Below are 27563 nucleotides of genomic sequence, written 5' to 3' on the forward strand. Positions count from 1 at the left end.
TTAAATCCAAGCGCCCGTATACTTTACACCACACAGACCAGAAAAAAGTCACTGGGCAATTCTGTTGTTGGGTTTATAATTTCTGCTTAAGACGGAACACAGTGTTCTAAAACACATCTACCCTCTGCTTAAACCAGTGCCATGAAGAAACATTTCCAAAAGGAGCATTTAAAAAAAGGGAAGGGGAAGACATTCCCATCCTTGCAATTATTCAGTGCCTGTCTGTACCCGGTGGGGTGGCTCAGGACAACTGGCAGTGTGTCAGCAACTACACTGATCATAAACTGAAGAGAAATGGACATTGTTGAGCCAAGAGAGCATAACTGCAAGTATGTTTATTTTTGGAGGGATCGTAATGCCAACTGGCAGAGCAAACTTGGCTAGGTGAAGGGTCTGGTGCAGCTGCAGTAAAACACAAGGATACTGAATTTAGCAAAGGAGCAACAGGAATTATCACTGCTATTGTTGCTGGGGAGTACAGATGCAGTCTGGCATTTTATCAGCATCATCTTAGTTTCAATTTAATGAATAAAATTTAATATAGGGAGTTTCAAATAGCTGGTGCTGGATTTATACCCAGAGTACAGGTACATTTAATTTCAGTAAGTACATTGTGCTCCTCCTCATTGTTTGTATAATTTGGATGTTAACTGTTGTTTATCCATCAGGTTTTGATCGTTCAGAGAATTTCTCTGGCATGAATTATATGTTAAGAATATTTTCTTCCTGTGTAAGACTCCTCAAATAAAAACATGGGCTAGTTTTTGAACTCCTGGTGAAATATCTGGATTTGTCAGATGGGCAGAATTTGTACAGTGGCTCCTATCAAAGACTGGAGTCATATTGTAAATTTTTATTCTTATGTTTTGCCAATAATTTCGACTTGACTGTGGCTAATGCCGGTCTGCCCAGTGACAAGTAAAAGACAGGATGGTGGCAGTGCTCTGTGCCATGCAGATGAAGGGGCATGGCACGACCCAGAGCCCGTGGGGAATTTCCATCTCTGGTGCTGGCAGGTGTTCTGTGCAGGCTGGTTTAGGGGTGCATGTCTGGATTAACTGGAAGGCAGCTCCAGTCGTGATGCATTTATCACAAGCTGAAAACTTGGCTCTGAGCTGCTGCTTCAATCTATTTCCAAATTCACAGTGGTTCTGCAGAGCTCTGAATCTCACTGGTTTCCCTGGGTGCACTCCTCTGCAGAATTTTGGGTGAGCTTGCTCCCTGAGTCAGTGGAGCTGAGCAGATTGCCTGAGGATGAGACACCTAGCTGGATCTCCTCCAGAACAAGAGGGAGGAATCCTGGCAAAGTTTCCCTGTCTTCACTGGGGAAGAGTTCAGGGAGTTTGCTGCAGTTGTGACCCATCCTTCAAAAGGATAGTCAGAAATAGAGGGAGTCTGCTCACACACGCTGGAATCCCAAGCAGAACTGCTGCTCTCTCCTAAAGAAAGGAGAATTGCAGACCCTGAAGGCAGAGTGGCAGTCTTTAGGAAGGATAACCAGCTTTTGTGTTAGCCATCATCAGCCCAGAGGGGGAACAGTTTTTGCAGTTCACCTCCACTTCAGCCACTAGGTATCAATGTATGGATTTAATTGTAGTTCAGTTGATGAGAACATTAACTGAAGAGCCTGTAGGTACAGCTCACACGTTTCAGGTTGAAAGAGCACGTTTTGTAAAATTCTCACCTGGCAGTTCCTACCTGGCAAGTTCTGTAAAAATATTTTTAGACTCTTAAAGACTTCACAGTCCTCTTCATATGTGAGCAAACTTCTTTAAGCAGACCATTTTCCTAATGATGGCTACTCTATGGCACTCAGCTTTCAGTTCCAAATGGCTCAAAAATGCATTTTAACTGTATTTCATATGTTTTAAATTCATTATTGATACCTTTGAGCATTCTGGAAAAAGACTTTCTCTATAGTGCAGATGGGGAAGAGAAGAAAAATACCTAATAATGAAGCATTCCTGTGAACCCACTGACAGTATGTGGTGTCTGGTTTTGACCTCTTCTAACCCACATCCCTTTGCTTTTATCTTTCTTTTAGATTCTCCTCTTTTCTTCAGTAAAGCTCATCACAGGAAGAGCTTTGGAGGAAATCTCTTTTGTAATGCATATCTTTGAGTGGAGGGCTGGGAGGGAAGTGGTGTGGGATGTGTGCCATAGTGGAAGATCAGGCTGGGTTTATACCAAGCTTGCAGTCCTTTTAAACCCTGTGACTACTGAGTTTCAGAACTCCATGTGTGTGGACATCATCCTTGTATTTAATGCCTTAGCCTGTGAGAGGTTGGAAATTATATGTATTGCTGATTATACTTATTTATGATTGTATGGTGGGGTACTTTTCCCAATGCAATTACAGCTCTTCCTGTCATACTGGCATCCATGACAATGGTTTTTGTCTCCTTCTGCCAGTTCTTGTCCTGGTGTACGCTGAGAGATGCTCACTGCCTTTACAATGTCCATGGGAGAATTTGTGGAGAAGAGGCCTCGCCCAAAGCTGGTTATTGGCAAAGCCAAACCCCTTCCATTAGGGAATTACTTGTGCCAGTAACTGTAGGAACACAGGAAAACATCGTGAAAAAAGGAGAACACAAAGAGTAAAGCTCCTTACTGAGTGAGACCCTGCTTTCCCCTGAGATGTGCTGGATGCACAGTTATCCTTCAGCCTGATGGCTACACTGACAGAGTGTTTTCAGCTTGGTGAAGATGCTGCTGCATCTCTCAAGAGTCCTGCTCAGGGATCAGTCCAGGAGGGAAGGAGGGAGGTCTGGTGCAGATTTAGGTCCCCACATAGATCCCAGCCTGAGGGATCCCTCCTGCACCCTGAGTTCCACCAAGGTCTTTTTGTTAGTGCTGCACTTTCATTCCCTGCCTTTTGGCATGCTTAAATCAAATTAAAGGCAAGAGCAGAGTTCCAGCAGACTTCTGGTTTAGGTCTGGTCCTTTATCATTTACAGTCTAAAATGCCCTGTAGGAGACTAATGCTTTATGTAGACCAACTGCAGTCCCATTTGCTACACAGATAATAATAAACCCTGAGATTAGTGAAGGTTCTTTTCTGAATTAAAATATCACTTTGGGGAAAAGCTGTCTTCACTTGCTGTTGTGCACAGTCAGTGTCTTTTCCAGCTTGGATTGCTGCCAGAGCTCTGGCTTAAGGCGTTCTCCTGACCCTTTACAGGTTCTTTTTAGTGTTGCTTGGGTTGTATATGAAGCAACTGAAGAGTGCTGTTTGGGGGGGGTTGGATTAATAAATTGTAGTGAGGGAGTATCCAGCAAAGGTTTGGTTTAATGGGACAATATTGAGAAATTGAATAATTCTTGAGTTGTGGATTGTTTTCTTTTAAATGTGGCTGTGGTAACTTGTTATGCTAAGAATTCCTTCTTCCCCCTCCTTTTTTGTTTAGCACATTATAGATACTAAGTACAATTTTCAAACCTAGACCCATTTCAGTGTAACAATTCCTTGGACAAATATCTGGTCTCTAAAAAAAACCCTTAAACCCCGCTTGAGCTGTTTGACTTGTAAACTGGCCTCACCCCTCAGCTGCTTCCCTGGATCTTTACCCTGGGGCAGTGCTGCAGTTTTGAAGCTAAGAGAGCATTGAATGTTTTTTTCCTTTCTAGAAGAGATGTACCCATCACTGACTGCACAGTCTCTGAATAATGCATGAAAGTTTATTTGCTTGTGTATGGGAGAGATCTTCCCTTCCCATTTAACACTGGTATTATCCTTCCTCTTCCCCTTTTTCCACTCTTTTTTGTCCACCTGAGCAGGACATGCACTCACTTGCTTTTGGCAGCTGAGGACTTTCCAAGCTCAGTGTGAGTTTGACTTGATACACATTTTTTCCATCTTAACCTGTTGTTGAGGACACTGAACCACTGTGGTGATGCTGAGCAGCACAAGGGGGGCAGATATTCCCCTGCAGGGAAATGAGGGTGGTTGAAGAACATCTGACCAGTGAAGGTGGGAAAGGGCTGTGGCTACAGGCACTGCCTTCACAAGAGAGCTGTTATTTCATTTTGGCCTCAGGATTGATGCACGTTGCAGGCACTGGTACATCCTGAACATCAGACTGATTGACTACTTGGAGATCCACCTGCATTCCAGCATATGGAACCAGCACCTTTTAATTTAGGTGGCAGTCTTAGCTTCAGTGTGGATGAGGGGAGGCTGTGACTTCAGATGCAAATGAGTTGGAGAAGCTCTTTTTTGGTATGTGCAAAATTAGTTTGATTGATCATATTTGACACCAGTCAGGGAAGAGAGAGGTATTCAGGCTGAGAGAGCAAGAACACATTCCAAGTTGGTTTTCTCTTCTGTATTCTTTGAATATGATGAATATTTTTTCCCCTCAGCTGTCATAGTCTTCTAATAAATGCTTTCCTTCCATTAAATTTTTAAAAATGAGATTCTTTCTGTAACAAAATCCACAGTTTAAAAATAACTTCTGTGATGTACTTTTATGGTGGCAATTTCAAAGCCTGTGGAGATGGTGCTGCAAGATGCTTCTAATCTAATAATGAAATGTGTATAGCACACATGGAGAATAGAAGAGTAGCTGCAATCAGCTTATTTTTCTTTTCTTGTTTTCGTGCTTCTTCAGCTATTTCTAGTATCTTCCCCTTTTAATTGCAGGACAGGGCTGAGGAATGTAGAATTGTAGCTGTCAGAAAAACTAGAAGAAAAGGTCTGTTTCCATGATCTTGTGGCTTCTTCTGTTTCAGAAGCCTGCTGGAATCACTGCACCCTCTTTTCAGAAAAGAACAGCATAGTCTGCTTCATCTCTTAACTGCTGTCAACTGTTAAAGCTTTCCTTTCCCCAGCCCTCACTCAGAACATGATTTCAGCTCAGCTAGGGATGTTACTACTAACTGGTGAACAAACCTGAATACTGAACGTGGTGAACGGTTGACATTTTTAAAGGTAATCATAGAAACTCTTCCTCCAGCAGCTGCTGAGGCTGCTCTGGATGCTGATACCCCATCTGATGCCAGCAGTGAGGAGCCTGTACAGTGTCAGCTGGAGATGAGTGGCTATAAAATGGCAAAAAAGAAGTTTGATTTTAACAACACGGTCATCATTTGTGTCGAGCACACTTTCTTGACTGGGACACTAACAGGAGACACATTCCTGCTAATACCTGCACAAAGTGCTGTAGTTTGAAAAACTCCTCTTGCACAAAGCTTAAAATACCACATTAGTAAGAAGCTGTCCAACTAATTGAACAAATTGCATGAACTGTTTTTTTTTCTTTATTTCCCATTTTGATGTATTGCTGTATTTCTAGAGAAAGAAATATGACAGCTAACTGCTTCAGCACAGAGGGTGGGGGTTAGTGGGCAGCTTGTAGTACTTGGGATGAGCAAAACGACCATTGCTGCATTTAGAAAAGGCAATTCATTTAAGGGGAATTAAGCTCCTAACCCCATTTGTTTCTCTGGAAGCACACTCTTTATTTCAGAAGCTTTGCTCAATGCCTGCAGTGTGGGCTCTGCTGTGGCTGTCACCACTCTGTGCTCTGCTGACTGCAGCACTGACACCTGGCCTCTGGTCCTGTTTGCTTGACCCAAATCTAGCACTTTATTTTTTGAATAATTCAACGTATCTGCTAGATGTAGATGTTGAATTTTCTCATGCTCCCATCTGCAGGAATGGCAGAATTGAATGGAGGAGTCCAGACTCCTTTCACTCATCCTTGCTGTTTGTGGTGGGCCAGCCCAGTCCCATGAAGTAGCAAGTGAGATTTTTCTCTTCTTGAAAGCAGAATTGACATTGGTTTTGTTACTGTGGGTCCGTATGATTTCCTCTAGCTGGGTTACTGTTACCTTGCCGACTGCCCCAATTCTCCTCTTGTTTCTTTGAACTTGTCTTTTGCTAAGATCTTCCCTCAAATGTGGGATGTTTTCTGCTGGGTGAGGTCCCTTAGCAGACAGCCCTGTCAGCTCTCACTGTGCTGGGAGCAGAGCTACCTCAGGGGCTCTGGGTTTATTTATTGTTTACACACACTCAGTTCCATTACCCCTGAAGCACACAAGTGTGAAGAGGAATTGAAAGGGTTACACTTGTGCTTGACAATGTATTTTTACATATGGATTTTTAGTGTGCATCCAAATGAGCTGCTTCTCTAAGAACAGCTTCACTGGGACACAGACTCTTAGAAATCCCAATACTTTCTAGGGTGGCTATTTCCCCCTTAAATGTCATTTTGATGAAAATTGTCCTGTTTTGAGAAGCAACTTATTAGCCTCCCTCCTCCAGTATTGTGTAATCACTTCATCTGTATCAACTTTCATCTGCTGAGATGCTTGAAAAGTATTTTTCTGTATTGACTGGAGTGGTGGTAGGACAGGAGGTTTTAGGTGAATTTCCAAGTGGTTTTCACCTTCACAGAGCCTTGCTGGATGGGAGGGCTGAGGGTTTTTAAGGAAGCAAATGCATTTTTGACTGCCTCATTTTTTTTTTTTAAAGTGTTTCTCTCAATAAAGCAGTGGGCTGTACATCTGTTAATAACATTATTACATGGAAACAAGTGCTCAGTTGCACCTCAGTTAGGACAGATCAGCTTTTTTGAGGTTTTCTGCCTCCTGTGAACTCTGACACAATCTGATTTAATTTGTAACAGTGAAGACTTTCAGTGGTTAATTACATTAACTCTAGGGACCAGCAACTTTGAGGTTGTTAATGTATTCACTAGTATTTATGAGCTTAAACACCCAGAAGGAGCATAAGTACAAGTCCCATTAACCCCCCCAATGGAAAAAAACAATATCAAAATGATAAAGCCTGGTCTTTGCCTTCTATAAAATGTTCCTTTTGCTGTACTTCTACACATGTCCTAAGCTATTTTTTATGTTTAAAATGGATCACTTTTGTAAAGTCTCCATGTGACAAAAAAAGCCCCAAACCAAAACAAAACCAAAGAATTAATCCTAGACATCAAGATAACAAATCTGAAGGATTAATACATATTTCTGAATTTGAAGCTTTATAATTCAGCATTTGTAGTTTATTTCATACCTTTTTTTCCTGGCCAGATTGAACATTTTTATTCAGCAACTGCTCTCAGAGTAGGATTTGCTGAGCTCTTTCAATAATAGTGACACTATTTTATTTCTGCCCTGGTGTTCTGGGACCACATCTTGGTGTTGGAGGCCACATCTTCCCGGAATTTTATACAAGAAGCAACAGAAAAGAACATTTATCTTACAGAGCCACAACTTCACTGCCAACTAAAAAAGAAGAGCCAACAGATTCTAACTTAAAATAAAAGTCAGCTGTGAACAGAGGCAAATATTCCCCCAGGCACAGGGCATCTCTCTGAAGAGAAATTGTTGAAAATGCAAATGGCTGCGAGAGAGTTCAGTGTGATTGCTTGGTGTTTCACAGGCACTGTGGTTTTGTGTGCCCTGGGTCAGCTCTCAGGAGATGAACAGCCAAGAGTTCTGATTTCTGGAGGACCTGTGGCAGCTTTTCACATGCCATCTTCAAACTCCTCCCGTTTGCTTTGCAGGCAGAGTTGCTCTTGTGAAGGATTCCTTCAGGGGCCTGCATAACAGATGTGAGCACAGACCCCTCCTGCAGCCTGACAGCACAGAGAAGAAGAAAAGCAACTTTTTATTTTATTATTATTATTATTTTTTCTCCAAGCTCAGAGCTGTCACATTAGCTCTTCCAGTTGTGAAGGAATCCTTGGCAGGACATCGCATCTTAATAAACATCATCTTCACCATAGCTCTTAAAATTAGGCAGGGGCTCATAATCAGTTCAGACTCCATTGGGAGGCCATCAGCTGGATGAGGAACAATTGACCTTTCAGCAAGAGCCCTACAAATTAGAGGAAAGCTAGATAAAAGTACAGACAAGACAGAGTGAAATTGGAAAGCAGCATTTTTGTATCAGATAAGAACAAGAGGGTGCTGGGATATAGGTTCTCCCCATCTTCAGGCAGAGAAAATGCATCCAAAATCTACTTTTGTGGAGGTGGGTTCACCACAATGGTGTGCTCAGAAGAGTGTGATAAAATTAATGACTGTCCTTCAGTTTGATGATAAATCCATGTGCCAGTGGAGAAACCAGTCACACACATGCAACACCATCAAACTCCCTCTTCTTACTGGCTTCACTTGACAAACCAGTCTCCTGTGTCCCTGCTTCACATCCAAGGCAATCGAGAAGTTCACTGAAAATTGTTATTAAATTTTGTGCCTCTTATTTCTTCCTCAGGAGAGGAGGGAGATGAGGATAGGTGTAAGGAGGATGAGCATGAGGAGATCAGAGTGAAAGCATGGGAAGCTGAATTTTGGAGTCTCCAGCTGAGAGACTCTCAGGTTTGGCACAATGTAAAGGCCAAAATGTTCTGGCCTGAGCAGGGGCCATTGATTTATTTCAGAGGCTGTTGTGGTCCTGGGCTGGAAAGAGAAAAGGCAGGAGAAGCAAACAGGCAGCAGAGTCTTCCTGATAGGCAAGAGTGGTTTCACCAGCAGTACTTAATGAGCAGAAAAATCATTGATTAGTTTAGTGTAGTGGGCAGAATAGAGAAGGAAAGCTCTTGAAATAAGACTTAGGGCAAACTGTTTGCAAGATACCATTAAAGTCTGTCTGGTCTTTGATCCTAAGCTTGAAGAAAGTAAAGGAAAGGGATAGTTTGAACCCGTGGTCTGATGCCTTGAAAGATTTCAAGTTGAAGTGGAGGGGCAGAGTGGCACAGATGGAGAGAGGTACACAAATACTATTCATGACATTTTATCTCAAAATGTCAAGTGCTAAAGCTCTGGAAATATGCTTACATGGTAGAGGCAGCACTGCATAATTGAAGCCCTGTGAGAGTTAAGGAAATCTGTACTTTCTGGCCTTTATTTGTTTAAAAATAAAAGCTTTGTCAACGCTGTGTGTACTGCTGAGTACATATGGCACTAAATCTCAGTGCAAAGTGCTGAGGTTTCAGGGACTGAGCAGAGATGTTCCCTCTGGCACCTTTCCCTTTGATCTCAGAGATTGACCTTTGGCAGCCTTTGCCCTTACTTTGCATCTGTAAAGTCCTTTCCTGAATTTGTGGGTACGAGCAGTGATGCCATTTTGCTCTGGAACGAGGGAATATATGTGTTGGGTTGGTGTATGTAAAAAACAGTGAAAATGCTCATGTTTATTTTTATCACTGAGGAAACGTGCATCACTGGGTGTTGAAATGTTAAACCAAGAATTCTGGAAGGGTCCTAGCTCAGCAATCTCTCCCAGAGACAAATGAGTCTTTTGCTTCTTCAGCTCTTTGGTACCCCACAAAAACGTGCCTACGTTTCTGCAGAAGTGCCTTTGAGAGGGTCTGGCCTGGAAATTGGTTCTGGATATTCCCCAGCCACTCATGTTCTCCCCAGACTTAGCTGACCCCTGCACCACTCTCAGCCAGAACCTCCCCTCCAGGGATGTCGCGGGGCTGTCGGCAGGAATCCAGTGCAAGAGCACAAACATGTGGGCCACGCTTCCCTGGTATTGGAGGGAAGCCTATTTGTGTCAGCTGCATTAGAAAGATTGTTCCAGAACAGTTCATCCATGTGTAAAGTTGCCCCTATAGCTCTGCCAAGGCTGAGGAGCTCAGGGAGATCTGCTGGTAACAGCGCCGGCGGCTCTTTCCTCCACCCAATTTCTCCAAGGTGCTGGAGGTCAGAGAGGAGCAGATAATGTAATTTGCTTGTCTGAACCAGTTCTTCTGCCTTGCTTAGTGTAGCTGGAGAGTTTTCATGCTGTGAACCAAACTTCAGGGATGAAATAGCGATACTGCAGAATTTAAAGGGGGGAGCCCATCTCCCCACCCTGCTGTTCGCCTTACACAGATGAAAAGGGGGGGAGAACTTGTTGTAGGCTCTTCCCTTTGGAAACTCTTCAGTGTTACAAAGCACAGGTACACTTTGCAGTGGGCTTTCCTGGTTGTTTACCTTCAGATAATTGCACACCATGGGCTATTTTTTACCTCTCTTTTGGGGAAACTACTGAGCGAGTTACTTCGGTTTCTTTGAATTTGACCTTTGTCAGCTTTGGAGGAAAAAAATACATTTTCTTTTAGTCAAAGTAAATTAGGTGTATTCATTATAGCAACTCAGAGGATTAAGCACAATTACTGTTTTTTTTTTCCCTAAGGGTAATGATTTAATTGCTTTGATTTTGTTTTGTTCATATCCTGAGGAAAAAAAAAATTATGATAGTAGAAGAAAATGCCTTTAACTATTCTTTTCCATACAATGTGTGCTTCTGTATGCCTGGCAGAACTTGCCTTGTGCTAACCTTGTCCTTCTAGTGCTCTACTTACAAATTTCACTTCCTAAAATGTTGAGGCTTGGTGTGTGTGTGTAGGTGTCTGTGTATATATGCCAACACACAAAAATAAAATACATTATACAAGCATACATAAATATATGTTTACATAAAAATATTTTTGTGTATGTGTGTGTGTCTATATAATGTACACCCACCTATAAAAATAAAATAAATGCTGTCTTTCCCTTTAACTTTGAAAGTGTTTTGTTTTCTCTCAGCTCCAGCAAACTGGATTGGATTACAACTGAATTGAATGTGCTTCTGCAGCACCTTCCCTCAGGGATCTAAACCAATTTTCTCACCATTGCTAAATGCTGAACTTCCCCTGTACCCTCACAGAGTAAGTAGGATGCTGCTATCTGAGCTCTAGGGTAGGAAAATTAGGAAAAGTGTTGAATGCAACATACTGGAAAAGAAAGTGATATTTCGCTCTTGGTTTTGAATATTGGTGTGTGTTCACACAGTTGTACTTTTCTGGGGAAGTGAAACCTTGCAAGATGTAACCTTACTATGGGAAAAGGAAGAGCAATATTCACCCCTGTAGCAGTGTAGCTGTGTGTTTGGTCAGTGTTGGGCACAGCTTTGGGGTGGAGTATGAAGGAACAGTAAAAGGTGTTTTTGAGAAATAGGGAGTGTGTTTCTGACTTGACCCCTGATCTGTTTTAGCTTGACCAGTCACACTGTGGGCTCCAGCTGCTGAAAAAAGTCAGTTCAGGGAGGAGAGGGGAAGAAAACAGCTGCAGTTCTCAGGTGTTTGTCCATTGCAACCCCTGGCCCTGGCCAAGGGAGCTGCTCTGCTCCTGTGTCAGATCTGATGCAAAGGGTTCAATATAAGGTGGCAGGGACAGAAGATTTGCCTCCCAGAATTTTTTGTTCAGTTTCTTGCACAGCCTTTCTGTGTGTTTAACAAACAAAGGGAGAATGTGGTGATATTCACCACCCTTTAGTGATTCCTTGGTAGTTGTGTTCCTAATAAACTGTAAAAAGAAAGCTGACTGCAGGAAGGTTGGTGGCTAGGTTAATATACACTGTAGTGGAGTCATTTAAAATAATCCAAGCAAAGAAAGGAGATTTATATAAAAGTACATTTCCATTACTTGTGCCTCTGGCACAGTAATGTCTCATCTAGCATAGCAAAAAGCTAACAACATTATTCTTGTTTCTCTTTGTAACATCCATAGCCTTTAGTACTATCCTTTGTTAATTTTCCAAAGACTAGTTGTTAATTAAGAGACACATTTGACTCAAAGGCAAGTCTTGACTGAAAGGAGCTCAGAGAACATGGCAGGAGTCTTGTGTTTTGTTAAATTATTTTTAAAACAACATCTAATTTTGAGCATGTCAAGATCAAGTTAAAATTTTGATGAGTGGGATCCAAGCTCCCATCATTGTGTTCAAGGCAATGGCATTTGGTCTCTTTTTCTTAGCTGGAACAGTAGGACAAATCTAATTTTTGGGTGGATGAAAGAAGTCCACTTAAAAGCAAGGAAAGCAGACTATAAGTACAGTTAGGTTTTTGTTTCTTTCCTCCCCCTTTCTTCCCCCAGAAGATTCAAGATCAATCATTGAACACCACAGGTATGGCAGCACATTTAAACCCAGTTTTACATTTTTTGTGAGGGCTTAGCACCTGGTGAGCACAGAAGTAGAGTTACTACTTAGCAAAGTCTGACTACTTGCTTTGGTACTGAAATAGAAGCAGCTTTCTTCTAAAAATCAATCCCAAAGGGCCAAGACTAAAGTGTTTTGTATTCCCATTACTTTGAATGGAAATTTTTCCTTACTAAGGAGTTTGGCATTGGGATTGCTTAGAGAGCCAGGCACTCCTTTTATGTAGGTCCATTAATTTCGATTCTGCTAAATGTGTATTCCTAATTGCAATAAGTCAATGTGCCTAAAGAGATCAGAGGAAGGAACTGATCCAGAAGGGGGAAAACATGTTACTGTGTGCTTTGAAGCTGTGAGATTGAGTGACCACATCATCTTGGCTGTGACTTTCAGATGGGTAAAGTGAATGTATGGCTTTTAAGAGATACATGCTATAATTAATGATTAATCAGGGTCCTTTGTTTTGCACAACTTTCAATTCTGCAGTCAAAGCTTGTGTGTATAATGAATGGGTTTTATTTTCTTTCTTCTGCAACTTACCTTTGCTGACTGCACCTCTTTGCTCCTGATGTCTGGAAGCTCTAATAAATTGAGGAATTTAGGCAGACAGTTCCTTAGGCAAGAGCTCTCCCTTGGCTGGTGATGCTGGTGAGACCTGCCTAGACTATAAAAGGCTCAGAAAAGGGGACAAGCTTTTTTGGCTGGAAGGCATGAGGGAAGTGGAACAACTTTTACATCCCTCCTTCATCTCTTTTCTTGGAGATTTAATTGGCATTAGGAAACAGAGCAGGTCATTGGATTAATAAACAAAAAAAAAAAATTACTGTTTGAGTCAGAGATAGCCTTAGGAATTCTCCTGTTGGTAGTGCTTGTACTGATGTTATGAATTCCAAGATATTTAGTGGTTTTGAGAAATACCTTAGCTGTCAGAGTGGTGTGAGAAAGCAAAAATCTGAGCTCTCATCCTGAAAAGATGCTTGCCCATGATGTATTTGGGGAGAACAGCCTGAAGATGTGAAGCTTTGGATTTGAGTGCACAAACAGAGCTCACCAAGCAAATACAAAGACCCCCACAGCTTTCATTCCTGTGGTGTTACTGCCTTGAATAAATATCCAGAAAGTACTGGCTTATAATTTTGTGTTTATTAAGAAAATATATCTTTCACCAGCTCCTGCTTCCTGGCACTCAAAAGCCTGCTTGACTCATACTTAATGCCATAATATTGCAGGTCAAATAAGAGATCCTATGTAACACAGTCCAGTGTCATTTCCCAGGCAGTAATTGCATCAAGTCAACAGCTTTCAGTTGGCTGCAGAACTTGCCTTTTTTTCCCTGTGTTTGCCTAGAGACTTGTCCCTTGAAAACATGGTCAACAGTTGTTTCTCTCTTCTTTTTATTGTTTCTTCCCCTTCCCATTTTTTAGTGTTGTCTACTGGCAAGAGCCTGTGACTTGAAAAGGAACGGGTCAGAGAGATGAGAGTGGCTGGACTCTGTATCCTCACAGAATTACCAGCTCTGTGGTCATGGGAGGAAGAATCATGATGCTCCCTTCATCTTTACGGAGAAGAGAGGATCCACTTAGAGCCAGAAAAGTGGTTTGGGCTGAAAGGGATCTTAAAGCTCATCTTATTCCTACTCCTATGCCATAGACAGGGGCATCTCCCACTATCCCAGGGTGCTCCAAAGCCTCTCTAGCCTGGTCTTGGACACTTCCAGGGATGGAGCAGCCACAGCTTCTCTGGGCACCCTGTTCCAGTGCCTGTGACCCCTCACAGGGAAGGATTACTTCCTTTGCAGCTAAACCTGTCCTCCTTCAATTGACAGCCTTTACACCTTGTTCCATTGCTATTTGCCCTTTTCCAAAGTTTCTCTCCAGCTCTCTGAGTCCCTCTAGGCACTGGAAGGGGTTTGAAGGTCTCCCCAGGGCCTTCTCCAGGCTGAACAACCTCAGCTCTATCAGGCTGTTTTCACAGTAGAGGTGCTCCAGCCCTGTGAGCATCTTTGTGGCCTCCTCTGGACTTACTCCAACAGGTCCCTGTCCTCCTGTGTTCAAGAGTAACCATTTGTAGACAGGACAGATCAGTTAAAGTTTCTATCCTGTTACCACGTATTACTTTTAGTATGCCATCCAAAAAAATCAGATTACAAACCAAATAGAGTAGAGGGAGCAGCAGTGGCAAAAATTAGAACCTGGTGGTTGAATCTGTCACAAGTCTCCTGCTGCACAGGGAAGGGAAAACACTCCTTGTCCATGGGGGATAAGGTGAGAAAGGATGGGCTTCAATTGCAGCAAGTGAGATTTACTTTTGTGACAAAAACTTTCTAGGATGAAATATACTATTAGCTTGCTTTTGGGGGTTGTGGCAATTCCATCCTTGCAGGTTTTTAAGAGTATGTTAGAAAAACATCTGTCAGGAATGATAGCTGTGGAGCTGCTCCTGCTGTGGGGTGTGGAGGTGGACTAGCTAACCTCTGGAGCTCCCTTTCAGCCCTGTTTTCTATGAGCTCTAGTCCAGGACTTTTCATTATTCATCCTTGAAGCCCCAAAGGTGACAGGACTATCACACTTCATTTTTACCCTTACACAATCTTTTTTGCTGGATGGTTTTTACTCATTCAATGGTCTGGCTTCAGTTACATTTGTCATATGATTCCCTTACAGCCTCTATGTATTAATTTTTTTTTTTCAGTCCATGCCCTTTAGGCCTTTTGTCTCTGTTTTTTAAATGGATCTCGCCGACTTTGAAACTTTCTGAAAAAAAAAAGTTGCTGAAAACTTAGATTTTTTTTTTTTTTAATCTGAGATTTCAAATTAGACAAAATCAGTTAAAGCTGCTGTTAGCTACTAATGTCACATTCAGTGCTGCAGCAGACACAGGAATAGGAAGTGGTTTTGCCTTGTTGAAGTGAGATAAATGTGAATAGGAGCAGATGAATGAGGTGGGGAGCTGCCCAGGACAGAGGCTATTCTGCTTGTTTGTCCAGGGCTTGGTACAGTGTGGCCCTGAGCTGTGAGTGAAGAGCTGCTCTAATAACCTTATTTATGATGGGGAGCACTTGAGGGACCAGGTACATGTGTACAGTGTGCAGGAGGTGCTGCTGTAAGGGATAAAAGAACTAAGGTTTGTGCTTTGAAGTGATAATGGTGGGATTTAAAAACACAGTAAATTAAAAGATAACCAAACTAGTGTGATCCTCTAAGTGCTGGGTTTTTATTCAAGAGTCATAGTGGCAGTAAATACCCTGCACAGTCCCCTCTCCCTGCCACAGCTGGGCATTTCAAAAGCTGGTGTTAAACAGTAGGTTCCCATTGTATTTGCCCTTTTTCATTTCTTCCTGACATGGAATTAAATTTATTCTATTATTGGTGTGTGATGATTTTTAAGTGGTTTCCTTGCAAGTTTGTTTTAGGGCTTCCCCGACTCTTAAATTTGGATTGGTAAAGTGGAAGATTTCACAGTAAAAACGAAGGTGTCAGGCTCGAGGTAAACAAACATCCTGCTTTTGTAGTGTTTCAGTTCAGCTCCAGGGAGCCTTGATCTGTGAAATAGTTGTGCTAATTCTGCCTGTGGTTGGGTGCAGTTGCTCCAGCCAGAGCTGGGCAGAGGAATGTGCTTGGAGCAGTCCCTGCTCTGGGTTTGGAGAGAAGCTCCAAAGATGCTCAGGACATCGTGCTCCTTCCCACAGCTGCCCACGTCTTCCTTGGCCCTTTTGTTGGCCTCCTTCCTCTTCCTCCCTGGCTTAAACTGACAGTCAGAAGATGAGAAGTCCCTGGGGGCGTTCTGCAGAGGGCAGTGATTCACTTGGCTGTTTTCTGTTCCCCTGAATATCTGATGCCCTTACACGGCTGTGGATTTGCAGCAGTGGAGCGCAGGGGCAGTGCCACGCAGGGTGTGACAGGCACACAGCTGCCTTGGGACACCCCTGCTGCTCTCTGCTCATCTCTGCTGCATGCTGCAGGGTTTTCAAGTTTGACTTGGGTAGTAATATTTAAATCATCATAGCAACCCTTCCTCCTCTGGACTTTTATTAAAGTTTCCTCATCCAGTTATGTTATTTTTCTGAGGAGCTGACTTTTTTTTTATAACTAATTATTTTATACTCAGCTGTATGTTCTGAGTTCTGTTTGCTTCATGGCTGGATATGATGCATTCTCTTTAATTATGCACTTTTAACATAAAAAAAGGAGGAGAAAACTCACTTTGGTAGCTCTGGGCTGCAGGAGTTGATGTGTTTGCTTCAATCTGCCTGCTCCCTCTAAAGGCTCTGGAGCCCATGGACCCCTTCAGCAAAGTTATGAAGGCAGAATTGGAAAAGCTTCTCTTTATGGCAACTTTGATTAATTTTTTTCAAGGGGTGACCAGAGCTGCTGTGTTACAGAACTCTCAAATATCCCATGTACAGAAGGCCTGTCATCTGAATTTCAAAGTCAGAGGCATATTTTGAGAGACTTGCCCTTTTCATCCTATCTGGTCTGTGGGGGTGTTGCTGTGACTGAGCCCTGTTTGGCCATGTAAAAGCAGCCTGCCAGGCTTCCTTTGCCAGGGACTTTGAGTTTAAATATATTTCAGGCCTTTAAAAAGGTCACTCAAGGCTGCCAGCCAGAACCTGTGTCTTAATTCGGCGCTGTTAGAATCAGAGAAAAATAAAATCCGCAATCTCGGGCTGGAGGGCAGGAAATGGTGGAATTATCAGAGGCTTTACAAAGTGCAGAATGCGCTCTTGTTGCAGATTTCTGCTGTGGTCTGAGGCGAGCAGGAGGATCCCTGGGCAGCAGGGAGGCTGCTCAGGCACTGCTGTAAACTCTGGGCTCCATCAGTGGGGGTCTGATTGCTGCTCTGGGACATGAAGCAGCTGCTCTTCTTCGCTTGCTGGAAGTCAGGATCACATTTTTACCCTAGCTGTTAGGTGGTGTATCTTTCCAGGTGATTTGTACCTAGCTGTTTAGACTCCCCACTGCTGTATATTTTGCTCTGCAAGAAGGCAAAGGGAAAGCAGGAGTTGTTTGGTGGGTTGGGATCTGGATTAGGGATTATTGCGCTGCTGGCTGTGCCTGGTGGGGAGGGGGAAGAGCTGAATCTGAGGTCTCAGTGGACCATTCCCACCCTCTGCTGAGGATCCCAAAGAAGGTCCCCATCTTTCTCTTGCTCTGTATCATCTGATATACTCAACTGCCCTACTAAAAAAATTGTGCAGACTCCTACTAGACTAATAGGTTTGTTTCTCCTTAATTCCTACTTGTAATCCTTCAGTTTGTTCGCTTATTTGTAGTCTAACATGGGTTCTTTTAAGAGTGGAAGGAGCTGACATCAGCAGTTTGAAGAGCCAAATAAAAGATTTCTTATAACAGTAATCAGCCTGGCTGATTTCCCAGCAGCATCCTGGCCTGCCAGGGTATGGAACAGCCAGCACTAGGGACAGAGTCTCTTTTTCCACAGTTGGGCCTAATTTAATAATACTCTGTTGAATTGCATTACAAGTTTGATTCTGGGTTTGACTGGTATCTTGGAATGTGGTTTTTTTTGTGATCTGGATAATTTTATATTTGTTTGGAGGGATTTAATTTTGTTAGCATCTTTACCAAATCATCTGATGAATGTGAAAAGCAGCTTTAATGTGATTTCTCATTGATTATTTTAATATAAAAGTTCTGTGATTTGAAGAGTAATAGCTTTGTGCTCACTCGCCATCTTATACATAGGCCTTAGTTTTAATCTTGTAGGTTTTCAAAATTGAATCAGCAGAAATTGCAGAAAGTATGTTTACATTCACTTGCTATCTTACTAATGGATTTCAGCTTTAATCTTTCTGATTTTCCAAATTGTTTCAGGAAAAATGATGTCACCAGGATTTGGTTAAAGCATTCAGTTTCAGCTTAGCTCTTTTCTTATGTTTTAAATTTTCATATGCCAATGCAAAAAAATTTAACAATATTAACCTCTTACTAGGTCCTTATTTCCTCAAGTACTTTGAAAGCTTTGTGTTAAGTTTACTGAGTTTTTTTTTTTAAATTAAAATCTTGGCCGCCAGTAAAACATACTTGTCAATTTGTAGTTAATTGCTGCATTAGTTCTGAAGTTATAAATCAAGTTGGAAAGTTAATTTGCTATCTTGTATTATGCAGCAAAAAATAGTTGTTGCAGTAGCAATGCTGTTTGCTAATTCACTCCCTTTAGCTAATAACTGCATTTATTCATGTCATGCATTTTGGCTGGATGATCTCCATCTTTAATGACTGGAATGCCTTTTCCCCTTCTGCAGGCTGGTTTCTGTGGAATGGGTGTTTGTCCCAAACAAGAGGCAGATGAGTAAATAAGCCTTTAGGGCAATCAGACAGGACTATGAATTTATTCCTATTGTTCTAATTTTTTAAAATTTATTTTAAGATTTTCTTCTTGTTTAGTTTTTTATTTCTTCTTTGATAATGCAAGGAGCATTAGTAAGAAAAAAAGCTGACTGATGTTTTTTTGATAAACTTATACAGCCCTAAAATGATAATCTCAGCTGAGGTAGTGGGTCTGCATCAGTATATTTTGACTGAAGAACAAGGCAAAAATCAGGCTTACACCTCAATTTAGAGTGAAGCCCCACAAGTCCCCTCTCCTGCTGTACATGTACAGGGCTCCCTGAATCACCTCTTTCAATCCTTCCTGGTGAAATTGCAGCTCCTGTGCTGTCAGTGTGCTGTGAGCACCAGTGCCAGGGTCCCCTCTCTTGGAGGGGATTATAGGATCAAAGTTGGAGAGCACTGCACTAGAACATGGTACTATTTTAGGAACAGTTTTTCACAGAGGGAAAGCCAGTGGTAGGTGAGCTGCTTAGAAGGGCTTTTTATGCAGCTGAGGCTGAAAAATGCCTGAGAATTTTTATAAGAAATACAAGTTGTGTTTTGCATGCAGGGAGCAGCACCACCCCATATGCTGTAAATCTTTGAAGTCCAGTGCTCCCCAGCACCCAGGTGTGCCTTCAGCTGGCTTTACTATTACCAGAGCAGAAACCAATAAAACTCTCCCAAATCCCCAGAGGTGCTTGAGGAGGTTTTGAGGAGCACTTGCCACATTTCATGTCTCCCACGCAGTCCCGTTGTGGGAATGGTGCAGGCTAAATGCCTGTGCCTTGCTGCTGCTGCCTTTCTGCAGGGCTGGAATTGCCTTCCTTGCATCCCTCCTGGGAGCCATCCCCTCCGTGTGCTGCCTTGCTCAGAGCTCTCTGCAGCAGCCTCTCTATTGCCCTGCGACTCTGCTTTTGCTTTCCTCGTCACCCTGAGTTTTGCCTCTCCATTAGCGAGTTGAATAAGCAGGACAACAAAATAATGGGGCAGAATGTTCCTAAATGAGCATTTCAGTTCTTGCTGAAGGAGTGTAAGGGAGAGGTGGGCACCGACACCTGCGGGAGTGCGCGGCAGAGAGGAGCACGGAGTGGGAGCAAGGTCAGGTGAAGCTGAAATGATTTCAGCTCATGCTTTCAAAAGCAAATGATCATTTTGGAGGTAAAATTTACCACTTAGGCTAAAAGTTAATGTGAGCTCTTGCAAGCTGTAACAATATCCTGCCCTTTATGAAGGCTGCCACCACTTACTGAGGCGAGATGCTGAAAGCATTCCTTAAGTGGCTGCTGGGGAAGTCAGTGCTGTAAACATCAGTGAGGTCAGGCTGCTGACCTTCAAAGAGAGTTTTCCTTTCTGGAGGAGTAACTCCTGGAAAGGCAGTCTGCTAACGAGATTTTGGGTGTTTTATAGTGTGCACTGTCCATAATTTTATAAATGGTCTCTCCCTGCTGCTGGCACACCCTTTTTCATCCAGTGTGCACGGTAGAGGTGGATCAGCACCTTTTAGAAGATTATTTTGGAAATTACGTAGCACAGGTGCAAAAGTCTGTGAAAAGATTAAAGAGGAATTATTTGGGGGAAGGAAAAGATGACAACCTTGTGGCCAGAAAGAGAATGTGACTTGCTGACATTTTGAACAGTGTGAGGCTCTGCAGGTAATCAGTTTTGTGAAGGTTTCATTATATGACACAACTCACTACACGGCTGAGCTTAATGTAGTAATAGATCAGTGTTCTTTCTTTCAGGTAGTGATGCTATTTAAGTAGAACATTCATTATATCATAATAACAGAGATCCTCAAAGAGCTAAATAATTGAAGCCAGGTGCTGGAAAAACAGTGAATACACATTGCGGTTTTAAAGACTGCTATTGTGGAAAGCCACCTAATTGCATTCTGCTGCAATTAATAATCATCTTAATGGCTTTGAATATTTATGAATATATAAAAATAAATAAGAAAATACACAGGCTAGGATAAAAATTTGGTTCATAAAATTTTATTGCTGGAAAGTAATTAAGCATGCCTCTAATCATAGCATCATTTTTCATTGTGGGTAGGTTTGGGTGGAATGAGAAAGTTTGGAAAAAGAAAATGTGACTGTTGCATAAATTAGCTTGTATGAAAGATTTCATATCACAGATATTAAAAATTGGGCACCTACTTGCTTCTCATTTCCCTGCCATTGCCTGTTGTGACCTGGGATGCCCTGAGTATGGAAGGGGATCACTTTTCATCCCTGTTTCTCTGTGAGATGGGTGGTGAAGCTTTTAGCTTCCATCTTCTGGTCCTTATTGAACTGGAGGTCACAATGAAAGATTAGAGCAGCCTTTCCTGGCCTTTAAACAAATACTAATAATGTCTGAGGTTTTGAGACTAAAATTTGTCTCCTGGGCATGCAAATAAAATCACAGGATAAGAGCACAGGGAATATTGCTTGAAGTTTTGGCCCAAGTGGAATTCCTCTCTGCTTATATCCATGTAACTAGACATGAGTTTGACTGGCTGAAGTTTTGCTTCAATCTGCACAGTAACCACTTACTCTCATTAGGAATTTTTTCTTCTTTACAGCCCTGTGCATTGCAAAATGTTCCTGCTTTGTTTTGACTTGACCTTTCGTAGTCACTGAAAATCGATAGACTTTAATGCATTTATTAAATAAGGAGGATCCTTGGGATTAACATGCAAGGTTCAGTGCTGGAGCAAGAGGAGAAGGTAAAGAGGGGAATATTCCTGCAGAGCCAAGCCAGGCTGCTGTGGCTCCAGGAGTGCTGTGCTGCTGTCCTGGCTGGAGCTGGTGCCTGCCTGCTGATCAGGCAGCCCAGCACCCCCTTGCTGCCTTCTCTTCACTCTTTTAACTTCCTTCAGCTCTCTTTTCCTTTTTCTTCTTTCTTTTCTCCTCTGAAGAGAAATGACTTTTTCTCCTGCTTTGGTTGAGCTGTACTTTGTAGGGATAGGGAGTAACAGGACTTCAGGCACAGCTGGATATCATTTGGGCTGCAAAAAATATTGAAGTATTTACTGTGAACTTTGCCTTGTTTCTGAGAATACTCTGGCTTTTGTGACCTGATTTTTTTAGTAATAAGATTTGTACAAATTTTGTGCTCAGTGTAGTGTTCCATGGCTTCTGTATCATACATCCTTTCTGAGTCTAGCTGCCCATTTTTGTGCAAATCTCTGGTTTGCATTTTACCACAGGATGGCTGCTATTTAGCCTGCTGCCATACAAGTGCCTGCATGTGATGTATAGTTTCAGGCTCTTTGAAGAGGGAATAAGAAGTTTGGGTCACTATTTTGAAGTCTTTATTCCTAAATATGAACCTATTACCTCATTTCCTCTGAGTGGTAAGTGTAAATGATATGATTTCAGCAGGTTGGCTGAAATGTACCTGATAACACCAATTTATGTACAAATACATTACTTTTTAAAATTCAACTAATGATTTTGAACAGAAATTTAAGGTAGGCTTTTTTTTAAGCATTTTATCAACCTGTTCCTAATGGACTAAAACTAAAGAACATGGATGTCCTGGCACGTCTTTTCTCTCAATGTCTGTCACTGGGCTTTTTATGCCTCTTATTTATGGGTGCTAATTAGGAAAGCATTATTCTTGTGTGCTTTAAGCCAATGATTTTCTCAATGATATTTTGTAAAGCCTCTTTGGAAAGATTTCAGATTGATCCCCCACCTCAGATGAAATAAAAAGTAACACTCAAACACAAAATCTGGGCATGGAAGGCTTCTTATGGCATGATCTGCTACAGCATATTAAAACCAGAGATACATAGATACATACATGAAGAGTTTTCTCTCAATGCATGACAACTCTCACACAATTGTATCTTGATGTGTCAACATGCATTCAGATCTCAGCATATTAAGAATGATTTAGAAGGAAGCAGTGTCAAAACACATTGATCAAATTGTGGTGTTGCAAGATTTACTTTTTTTTTTTTTTTTTGCCCCCTTAGCTGCTACACAGGGAAAAATGCTTTGTGTAGGTTTAAAAAAATAAAAATCTACCACCCTAAGTCACAACATAAATAAAATCTTACACTGAACAAATCAGAAGTGGAATTTTATAGCATTTTTGCTTTCTTGGGACATAATCATGTCTAATCTGCAATAACAGAAGAGCAATAGATATGCACACAGAGACAGTTAGATGATCAGTAATTGATTGTTTTCTTCTTAAAGAGCAAACTTCTTGTATACCAGAATGTGAGAGTGTTTTCCCTTTATGGGTCAGCATTGATTGTACATAAAACATGTGATAGAGGGTTTCTGAAAACAGTAATTAAAATTGTAGGGTTTCATAAGTGAGCATTGATTATATTTCAAGGCCTCTCAGTTAAAAGTTAAAGAGTAAACAACAGTTTTCAGAATGCTCTCAGCTATCAGGACAAGGAGAGCCTTGAAACTTTGAGTTCTACCTGGGTGGTTCTGGCACCCATTGTTGTAATGTATTTTCTAATAACCCATAATTACATTTAAGAGAGGAAGTTACATGCTTTTCTACTTCTAGTAAATTTTAAGTGATTAAAGCCCTTCATGAAGCATTTAAGGCTTCCTGTGAAATGGGGTTCAGGTGCCCAGAGGGACCCCTCTGGTGCTGGGCTTGGCTGCCAGGCAGGGAGAGGGGACATGGCCTCAGATGTTGCTCAGGTGGGGCATATCAAATATATTTTTGTCTCTCATTTTGAAAGCTTGGAACTGTATGGATCAGCCACCCTTTGGTACAAATCAACAGCACTCAGAATTATGCCAATTTACACCACATCAGAAAGTAGCACGGGGGGATGCAGTAATTTGTGTAACTTCAGCTGCATGCTGCTAGAAGCAACACAGAATGTTTTAAAGATGTATTATATTCTGTTACCAGGAGATTGTGCTTAATTAAATAAAAGTACATGTTGGAGTTGCCTTATTAAGCACTTGTACAGAAGGTAAAAATTAAATTGTCCCCATGTGATAAAACAGTACTTTGATTGTGAGACTTAGAGCCTTGTCACTTCCCTTTAAATAGGTGAAAATTGAGAGTGCAAATGTTTCTAGGAAACTGCTTATGTGATGTAACTGTTGTTGTTGTTGGTTTCAGGGCACAGTGCTTTTGCTGCCTAAACCACACACGCTGTCAGAAAGTCCCAAAGTGTGTTTTGGCTTTTGGTAGCACACAGGCAAAAATAATGTCAGATTGTTGATTTTGAATCGCTGGATATCTGCCCTGAAAAATTTGCATCAGTAATTTAGAGCCATAAATGGGGTCATATCTAGTGGCTAGCCTACTCCAGACAAGTTCTGTTTTTGCAGGAGAGTGTACCAAGCAACTGAAGTTTTGCCACAAATGAAAATACTAACTTTGGAAATTAAGTTATTAATAGTCCTTAAATTAGTGTTTTAGCTGCTAGTAGTCCTTGCCTGCCTAGCAAAAATGGACATTATGTCACATCCCTAGTAAATTATCAGATTTGCATTATGAGCAGCATTAGATGATCAGAGGAGAGTAACAGGCTCTGAAGTGCTCACTTCTCCTCCATGCACTTCTGCTTGTCCAGCAGTAGTGACCTTGACTGTGAGGTGCTTTTAAGTAGTGAGAATTTGCTGCAGAAAAGCTAAATCAGCCCAGCTGATATTCCTGTTTTCCACCAGCTAAGGTGAACATGGGGAACTTGTGGCACTTGAGGTATTTTGACCTGATTGTTCACAAACTGTGTGCTTGATCACTGGAATAGAAGACAATGTCATCCCTGGAAAGGGACTGGGATGGCCTTAAAGCAGTTATATCCTCCTCCTGTCATAGCAGGTGTGTGAGGAAAAAAGAGTTTATCACCCCCACATTTGCATTGAGAGGGTAAATTCTGGTCCTGTTAAACTTGTTGACTGTGAGGAATCTTCTCAAAGCCTGTCTTGCTGCAGTCAGGGGTTTATTTATTACTAGAAGAACTCCAGAAGCTGCAGTGCAACTGCTGTGTTTCATTATTAAACAGCAGAGTTTTCAGCTTGGGTTTTAAACCTGGTGTTTTTAAGTGTGCAACCTCTCATCTGAAGGACATGCTGAGAAGGGCTTCCTGCTTTCTGAATTAGTGTTTAATGTGTGGGAAGTGTACATCCCAATTGAAGTTTGTCTTCAGAAGCTTCTAATTAGGACAGAATGATTTGATTTTTCAGGAGGTAACTTTTGGGATTCCAGAAATAACAAGACAGCCACAAGGGTGATGCAGAGCAGGTATCAGAGGTTACTGTCATCTTTGCAGCTGTCAGAAGTGTTTTGGTGGAAAGCAAACCCATGTGTTTGAATAAATAAATATTTTTTACTTAATTTATGGTTTTCAATCCAAAAGAAACTGTCAAGTTTGAGGTATAATGACTGACTTTTTTTTTTTTTGTTTGCAGTGGCATGAAAATTTTCAGAAAGACTGAGTGATGTTTTAAGCTACTTCCCTGCAGGATGCGGAGCCACTTAGGTATTATTTTCCATATAACTTTATACAACAAAGCAGGAGAAAGGAGGCAGGAGAGCCAAGTGTAAAGTGGCCTCTCAGGGGGTAATGATATGGTATGCATTGCAGAGAAAAAAAGGCTAGAGTTTGAAATCACTGCAGTCAGTCTATGATGTGTAAATAAAGACAAGATTTACCCTGTGTCTGGTTTCCTGTCACAGCTGAAAGGCTGCTCATGCTCGCTCTCAGCATTTCATTTGGTAACTAAGTTTTCCTGGTCCTGAAACCTGGGTGCAGAGGAGACACCTTACAACTGATGGTTCCATTTCAGAGGGAGCTGCCAGAAACTGCTGGACAGACTCACACAGGAGGTAGTTTTATATTTAATCTCCTTTCCAGTAAGAAAAGCAGCATGTTATCCCAACCCAGGAAGTGTTCAAGGCCAGGCTGGATGGGGCTTTGAGCAACCTGGTCTAGCAGAAGGTTTCCCTGCCATGCTTAGGATGTGATGTAATTTATGATACCTTCCAACCCACACTGTTCTGTGTTTCATATGATTCTGTGCTCGTGGGTTATGGAGTGACATGTCTTCATGTTTTCCTTGTTAACATTTTGGAGGCACCTTGAACCTCCTAATCCCAGCAGATGTGCACCTCCAAGGGATTTCTGCAGGCTCAGGTCTTGCATTGGCACTGTAACCATGTGTAGGAAGCAGCACCTCAAAACCTGAAGCTGTTGAGCAGTGAAGGTCTCCAGGCTGGTCTGTGTGGCCACAGCGTGGTCAGTGGGGTCCTCCAAGCGGCACTGGGCTCTGGCATCCTTTGCAATTTAAGTCTGTAAAAGCAAGGAAGGATTTCAAAGCCAGGCAGCAGATGTGAGCCTTTGGCCTGTGAATTCATTGTTGTTTCCTGGCACTGAGCTCCTCTGTGTCAGAGAGGGGAATTTAGTGCAAGCTCTGGTAGGTAGAAACACAGAGGCTTTCTGTTTCTGTCTGAAGTCACCTCGGCGAGCTTTTGGGCTGGTTATGTTGGCAGCTGAGCAAAAGGCTGTTTATTCTACATGACTCTTAACAGTTTTGGAATAGCTTCCAAATACAAATCCATGGCTTGTTCCCCCAAAAAGCCAGTCAGAAATTTTTAGCTCATCTGTCAGTAACTGCTCTGGCTTTTATGGGTCAGCTCTGAGGAGCCAGTGTGATTAGAGCACTATGTGTAGTCTCCAAGCAAGTTTTACAGCTTTGCCAGTGGAATGCAGATTTTGCTTATAGTTTTTAAATATTATCAGTATACTTTTGAAGACCTTGTTTATTTAGCTAAGCTACTTGCCTGGTCTCAAAGCTGGCAGAAGAGAATCTTCCTCCCTTCCCTTCTTGCTTTCCTTATGTCTTCTAAATAGACATAAATAATGCCCGTTTTCCTCAGTCTCCTAAAAATGTAGTTTGCATTTCAATGAGAACTATGAAATTGCAGGTAACTTCGGTTCCTCTCATATTCCCTTCTGCAGAACTATTTTGTGCAATTACAGTCTGTCTGTGGGATTTGTTGATCCTTGTAGGATGAAGTGCCTGCAATTCCTTTTGCTTTTCCTGCCTCGGAGATCCCTTGCACGCTGTCTCTGTGTGCTGCATATCAGCTGTAGCAGATCCTCTCTCCCTGTCAGTGCTGGTAGCTCTCTCCTCAGCAGTCTGTTACTGTTCAAAGCTTTGAAATGATCAAAGAGGAGGATGAGGAGTAACAAACTGCTTTAACATTTGTTCTGGCAGGGATGGAGGAGCTCGTGTGAGGTGTGTTGCAGGGCACATGCTCTGGAAGGTGTAAAGTGTTACTGCTGCTGCTTTGACAGAGCCACAGGGAGGCTGACACAGAAATAAAGAAATTCCTTCTTCCTATTGGCCCTTCTGATATAGCTCCCCAAGATCTGCATATCCCAAAGTTTTGAGCTTTCATTGGCTTCAAATAATTCCCCAGCTTTGAGGGGAGGAAGGGCACGACCAGGATTATTAGACAGAAGTGCCTGAATTTTGAAACTTACCCAAAATCTTTTTTCTGTTCAGCTTTTAAGACCCTTGTTTATGGAAATAGTTTTTCCTCGTAGGCTTCTTTTTCCTCTGGAAGATGAAACTGCAGATTAAGTAATGTCACCCATGGGAGCTCTCATGATGGTTATTGGCTTCCTTTGAAATAGTGAATTGTTCCCTGTTCCACAAACTGTGACGCTGGCAATAGGGATGTGGGGATACAGATTTTTGCAATAGTATCTCTCCAACCACTGTTTGAGATATCATTTTCTTATTTTATTTTTTAATTCCTCACGTGCTGGCCTTAGGAAAAATGGTAATACCCTCTCAGTCTGAAAGGGACCCTGAACAAATAGATGGTTTTGAAGAGCAGCAAAATGGGATGCTACTTTTTAAGAGCAGCAGAATGTGATGCCATAGTTCCTCCAAGCAGCTTTGTAGGTCAGATCTGTTACTTCTTTTTGCCTCAATCTGGGAGCAAAAGTAACATGTAAGCTTCATACATGTAGCTTGAAGTCAGAATGATAATTTTAAATTTAAAATCACTTTTTGTGTTTAATTGATGAGTGTCTTTATTAGCTCAGTAAAGAGAAAAAAAGCAAAAAAAATTGCTGCTTTGGCATTGTAAAAGAACCTGCTTCTAACTTGCTTAAAAGGAATTTCTGTGAAAATAATCTGCAAGAAAAAAAAGCTACATGGATGCTTCAGTAATTCACAGTGAATATGAACTTGTCTACTAGCACAGGTTTCATCTTGTGGAAAAGAAAATTGCAGCTGATTTATGATAGAAATATGAATGTCAAGAAGAAGGAATTAATAGAACAGACAAGAAGGAATTATTCATTCCAGGAATGT

At 41.8% G+C, this 27563-nt stretch overlaps 1 protein-coding gene across 7 annotated transcripts in view; it reads left to right on the forward strand.

Annotated features, from left to right (window-relative positions):
- The window catches only part of SGCD (sarcoglycan delta), a 306126-nt gene that overhangs the window by 30017 nt on the left and 248546 nt on the right, over window positions 1-27563 (forward strand). For 3 of the 7 annotated variants that reach the window (XM_084215999.1, XM_084216005.1, XM_084216006.1), the window contains exon 2: window positions 24645-24715. The exons of 1 other annotated variant lie outside the window; for it this stretch is intronic. The gene's annotated coding sequence lies outside the window, so the exon portion shown is untranslated. Of the gene's footprint in view, window positions 1-5711; window positions 5745-10531; window positions 10656-24539; window positions 24716-27563 lie in introns of those variants that run through there. 3 more of the 7 variants (XM_084216000.1, XM_084216003.1, XM_084216001.1) reach the window with 3 other exon arrangements.

Source organism: Fringilla coelebs (assembly GCF_963513975.1).
Source record: "Fringilla coelebs genome assembly, chromosome: 15".
Classification (NCBI taxonomy): Eukaryota; Metazoa; Chordata; class Aves; order Passeriformes; family Fringillidae; genus Fringilla; species Fringilla coelebs.